Genomic DNA, 6258 nt, shown 5'->3' with positions numbered 1-6258 from the left:
AAAAAAATGCGTTTTCGCAAAAATCAGAAGTGGGATGACATGTTAAATTTTTTGGTACAAATGATGAGGCGCGTGTTTAAATTAGGCCCTCAATTTGTTGCTATTAAAATAGTGAGTTTAGTTTAAGTATAACTTCGAAGCCCGTTTGATGATCTGGATGAGTTCGCTCCGACACTGATGGCGAAACGGAGTTCAATGGACGAAATTTACCCACGGCCACAATCACACCGGTCAAAGCGCTAAACACCACAGATTTAAATCGATAAACAATAGAGCAGAACAAGATGTATATGTATACTAAATGTAGTTAGATACAAATAAGGAGCAGCACGAAAGATTCGTCTAAATTTATTGCGAAATGTAACCATGTTTCTAGCTTACTAATAGTAGAAATCAGATATAAAACAAAAATTATGTAGAGTAGAGAAGACAATAAATTATGACAGCATCGTAGTTGGCAACGTTTATCATTTATTAAAATTTCGAGTGTTGGACGAATTGTTGTGCCAGATCTGTGATTTATAGCACCATGAAAGACACCAACTATGTGAACATCGATACTGATTTTAGTCTGCCAACTCTGAAGATACACCTACGGTGAAACTAGTTAGATGAATAGCGCTGTCAAAAGATAAGTGCGCATAGTATTTAATCGTATTCTATCGTATATTTTATAAATCAGAGGATTGTGCGGATTCGCAAGAATGTGATACTAATCACAAATTTGAGCATTTTGGCGTGATGAAGTCACTTTCAACACGCCGAAACCTAGTGTTTAAAAATAAAAGAAATAAAAAGAAAAAATGCGTTTTCGCAAAAATCAGAAGTGGGATGACATGTTAAATTTTTTGGTACAAACGCTGAGGCGTGTTTTTAAATTACAACCTCGTTTTGTAGCTACTAAAGTGTTATCGAAAACCAAATCAATAGATTTGATTGTCGCAGGCTTTTTTGCTATAACAGAAACTAACATACTGTACATATGTATGTACATACCTATATCCCTATATATGTGATATAGCTGCATGTTTGTAATACAAGAGATACAGTGACTCGAACAATGAACACGTATTTTTTTTTTAATATTCGTAATATTTTTCCAGATCATTTTTTTTTTTTATTATTATTTTTATATAAAAATAGCATCTAATTAATCAAAACCGTGTAAATCACAGTTTCAAACTTTATACAAAGTTTAGGAAAATTCAACAAATTTTCATGAAAATTTCAACTTTTTATTCTGAATTTATAGGAAATTTATGGGTATGCAGTTTTATAGCCCATACAATTTTAGTCTAATGAAGTGCAAGTTTCAAACAGCTCAAAAATCACGTTGATTTTGAGTTTTTTTTTTTATGTTACTTTTTCGAGTAATGAAACATCTTAAAGAAATATATAATTAAAAGTAATTTAATAATATACATAATAAAAACGAGAGCATTGCGTACACACAGCTGAGTGTTAGCTTGTAAAATATGTACATACATATGTTATATGTATATTCTTACATTTCTTTGATTGCTATAATCGTAAAATTATAATTCTATTATTAAAAGTGAAATAATAACGAAGATATGGGTAAAAATGAAAAGTTCACGTTCACACTAACGTTGAAGTGTAGGTATATGTGCATATGTATAAAGCCAAAGCTATAAATGCGTATTCATATGTATTCCAGAATTCCGTTATGGCGCCGAATAAGAATAGTAAAGTTTGGAAGTATTTTTGCAAATTGGACGACAAAACAGCGAAGTGCCAACTGTGTCATAAAATTATGCGAACGGCTGGAAATACCACCAATCTAATGGGACACATAAAAAATGTCCACAAAGCAATTTTTTTTAGAACTAAAAACCACAATCGATGCCAGAAAAATATCCGATGTGGTCGAAGTGGTTGAAAGCCCAAAACACCACAAATGCTGAGCCATCTACATCAAATGCAGCACCAGCTGATTCGACATATGAAATTGTCAGTGATGGGGAATTGCCCGAGAAACGCCTTAAAACTCAAAAGTCTATAAAAAATAGTTTTGCTGAAATTTATTCATATACTTCTGCTGGTGACAAATCACGAAAAATAAACCATGCAATTTTATTTATGATTTGCAAGGACAACCAGCCATTTTCAGTAGTAGAAAATGAAGGATTCAAAAATTGAATTGAACATGTTTCAGTATTGGCGATTTCTACGCTATTGGACCCACGTTTCAAAAAAATACATTTTCATGATCCGTTAGCTTGCGCAGGTGCCATCCAAAAGATTAAAGATTTAATGAAAATTAGTCTCGACGAAAGTCATGGCGAATCAGACTCAGATAAATCGGACCAATTATCAGAAGATTGCATAAAAACTGGAAATCTAATAGAAACGAGGAAAGCGTTTCAGATGAGATATCCGTCTACTTAAGAGCAACAGTTGGTCGTTTAAATGAAAATCCGCTGGAAATTTGGGCGGATTTTAAACAGCAATTTCCAAAGTTGTTTCACATAGCTTATAAACATTTAACAATTGTAGCCAGTTCAGTACCTTCCGAAAGACTTTTTTCGAAGGCTTCTCAAGTGCTGAATCAACAGCGCAATAGATTGCAAGGAAAACGTGTTAACAAAATTTTATTTTTACAAAGTTTAGACAAAAACAACTGGGATTTGTAACTATTTAAATCAATAAATAAATTCCACTGTGAGTTAATACTTCAATATTTATTGAAATTCGTATCGTTTAATTTTCTGTTATATATTTTAATTTGAAACAAACTGTTGATATTTTAATCCGATGCATCGAAAACATCGATGTGAATCGATGCAACATTTCGATGCATCGTATCGAAAAAAATATCGATGTATTTTTTTGACTTGCATCCCTAGAATACACCACTTCCTGTTGGTTACTTCGGAGAGGATGCAGCTGGGTCACGAAACAAAATATATAAAAGCGACAGACTGCACCATGCACGTAAGACTAGCCGCATTGATAATCTTTTCGATGTATTTCATAGAGCTCTTGATCGGATCCATTAATTTCATCTCTTCGCTTAAATACACGTGTGCGCCAAAGCAAGCGTTTAACGCTGCCACCAGAACTAAAGGAATTATTGTATTGTGAGGATATCGGTGAAACATGTGCGACTGAGAATTTAGAAAATATGGATGACGACGAGGACGATTATCCAGAAGAACTTGAAGAGGAAAATACATTTTTGGATAATGAATTGTATTTAAATTAAAGAGTTTAATAAAATTTTAATATTTTCGAAAATACGTGTGTAAATCATATTTTCAATTTCCAGAAACAACATATTTACTCGAAGGTATCGTATATTTTCTCATTTAGAACTAAAAAAAAAATAAAAACTCAGAAAGAAAAGAAAAAAAAATTTTATGTAAATTTTTATTTTTTTTTTTTAATTCTAAATGTTGATAATTAAAAAAAAAAATTAATTATTGTATACAAAAACACTTAAAATATACGGCAAATTCAATTTCCAGTTAAAAATTCCGTTATTTTAAGTTTTAATAGTTTTGGCCAAGAAAAGTGATGTTTCCGACCATAGTGCACTGGTGCCCAAATGCAAAGAAACATCACAACTCAAAGGCACCAAAAAAACCAGTGTTATATAAGGAATCTAAATAGATAGTAACCAATTTGAGCGTTTAATGCGTTTTCGCATAAGTCAGAAGTGGGATAAAAGATTGCATTTAAGTAAAAAAAATCACGCATATAAAAAACTCATTCTGCAAATGTATAAAGAAGCTATTCACTACGGTATTTCATAACGAACCGGAGCCGGAATTATTAAATACCGAGCAAGAATAAAGTTTAATGGTAAGATTTTACTCCGACAAGCTAAAATAGATTGGCATACAAATTATTATTATTTATGATATTGTTCAAGTGGATTGCATAGCATTGGTCGAGCTAGCGATCGTGCATGCAGACAACTAAGTAATAAGGATTTGTTGTATTAGAGTTAGGTATATGTATTATAAGTATGTAGGATAAGTGATAATTTATGTAGTTAGAGTAAAAATTTATGTAATATATATATAAATAAAGGTTCTGGGAAACCAGAAGTTAAGTCTAGTGCGAAATTCTCTCCGGTTGTGTTATTTAAAGTATTCTAAATAATTTAAATAAAAATTTGTATGCAGTTTCGCATAAAACCTAAGGAGGATGTTAAGGTAAATTCGTTGATGCGACTTTTGATAGGTAACAATTGAACAAGACGTAATGTGATAGTCGGCGTCCAAGTAGAGAGAGATCTCCGCCATCATGGTGAGGTACTTTTAAACTCCCGCAACCAGCGAACAAGCGAACAAGTTTCATTTTAAGGTGTCAAAGTTTTGTAGTATTTTTTTTATTACCAAAGAATTTTTAAATTCTTATATTAATAAACAGATTAATAGGTTAATATATAAAAGTTTTAAATACTTTTGTATTCTTATTAACTATTAATCTTAATTGAACTCTTAAATAAAAGAATCTTCATATATGCGTTTTCGCACAAGTCAGAAGTGGGATAAAAGACTTAATTTATGTAAAAACAGCGCAATGTAAATATATATCAAAACCGGAAGTAAATATATATCAAAACCGGAAGTAAAATGCGTTTTCGCAAAAATCAGAAGTGGTATAAGAATTTAAATTTGGTGTAAAAAAAACATAAAATTTTTAATTATCTTCAGGTAGGTGGATGCGGCCAAGTGGACTTCAAATTATCTTCGAATATTTTTGAATATGTAGCCAGTTTAATGAAATGTCTGAAGAAATATGTATAACCGTTCACATAACATGCTGATGCCTACTGCCTGGAGCAGATTTCGTGGCCATAAGAGTAAAACAAGTAGATACAGGGAGGCTAAAAAATCTTTCAAGAAATAAATGTTCATAGCGGATATTGTAGGCGATGCTTTATACTGACTCTTAAACTTTTAAACTTTAGCTCTCTTAAATTCTTAACATGGGGCTGCGTTGTGTCGTTAGTGAAACAGTATTCACTAACTAATGCTTTGCGTTTTCGCAAAAATCAGAAGTGGGATGACAGGATAAATTAAATCGGGTATAGAATGAGGAAACTGTAATGATTCCTTGGTTAATGTAAAGTTCTTTTGAGTTAAATTTTTATTTCGATAGATTTCACAAATATTAATGGCGGAAATTGACAAACGATAACAATTTTTTTTTTTGTAATAACAATCAGATTTTTTTGGAAAAATAAACATCGAAAACCTCAGCAAACAAACAGTGAAATAAAAAGAAACAATTGCGTGTCCGCAAAAATCAGGTGTGGGGTAATAGACTAAATTTATTTGTATTCTTTTAAAGTATCAAAGTTTTGTAGCATTTTTTTATTATCATAGAAATCACACCACAACTTGGGGCTTATCAGAGAAATGAAAATGTATATAAACATGGTCTCTTTATTGAGATGAGTTCTCATTTGTTAAAGAAATTAGCAGTGACTTGGCAGTGACCAAGTTTAATTTTAAAGTGTTAAAGTTTTATAGTGAATTATAAATAAAAATTAAAAAAAAAGAAAGCTGCTTAAACGAGTATTGATAATATTCTATAGAACGAAGATAACCATTCTCTATAGAATCTAGGTTAGATACCCAGGCCTAAAAAGATCTAATAATAGAAAAAAGATGTTTTATAATTTTAAAGTATACATACATATGTATATATATTTTATTTTTAACAAAGAAGAAATGGTGTTGAAAAATTGGGCTTATCACATGAGGACGAATGATCAAAAAAGTGGGTTGTTAATAAATGAAAACTTAAGATAAACAAACAAAACCTGTGTTCGATAAAAAAAAAAAAAATAATCATCATGGAAACAAGGTGTATTAGAAGTGGGCGTGGTTGTTTGCCAATCACGCCCATTTTTGGTATTGTCGATACCTTTCATGAGAGTAATTTATTTGACAAGTTTCGTGAAGGTATATTATTATTATTTTTTTTTTTTAATTAACATTGGTATTTAAAAATTTTTAGTATAGGTCCAAGTGAGGTACCCCTAGGGAGTGGCCGATTTCAAATTTTATGAGGATAACTTATGCGCCAAGTTTCGTGAAGATATCTTCCTTTTTTGAGCTGAAATTAAAATTTGTATTTAATTTTTTTTTTTTTTTAGGTCCAAGGGAGGTAGGGGTTGACCGATTTCAACCATTTTTGGAATATTTCTTAACTTGCTCACATGTAACCTGTCTGACATGACCTAGGACCACTCTTTCTATTTTTTCAAAAAAAAAAAAA

At 31.2% G+C, this 6258-nt stretch overlaps 1 protein-coding gene across 2 annotated transcripts in view; it reads right to left on the bottom strand.

Annotated features, from left to right (window-relative positions):
• Positions 1-2801: 2801 nt before the first annotated feature.
• LOC108373798 (poly(A) RNA polymerase gld-2 homolog A-like) overlaps positions 2802-6258 on the bottom strand; it is a 28703-nt gene continuing 25246 nt past the window's right edge. For both annotated transcript variants that reach the window (XR_001848995.1, XM_017629753.1), the window contains exon 6: positions 2802-3178. The gene's annotated coding sequence lies outside the window, so the exon portion shown is untranslated. The remainder of the gene's footprint in view (positions 3179-6258) is intronic.

This window comes from Rhagoletis zephyria, unplaced genomic scaffold (genome assembly GCF_001687245.7).
Source record: "Rhagoletis zephyria isolate East Lansing unplaced genomic scaffold, Rhagoletis_zephyria_1.1 Rzeph_scaffold_07039, whole genome shotgun sequence".
Classification (NCBI taxonomy): Eukaryota; Metazoa; Arthropoda; class Insecta; order Diptera; family Tephritidae; genus Rhagoletis; species Rhagoletis zephyria.
This window is presented reverse-complemented; position numbering and strand designations above follow the sequence as displayed.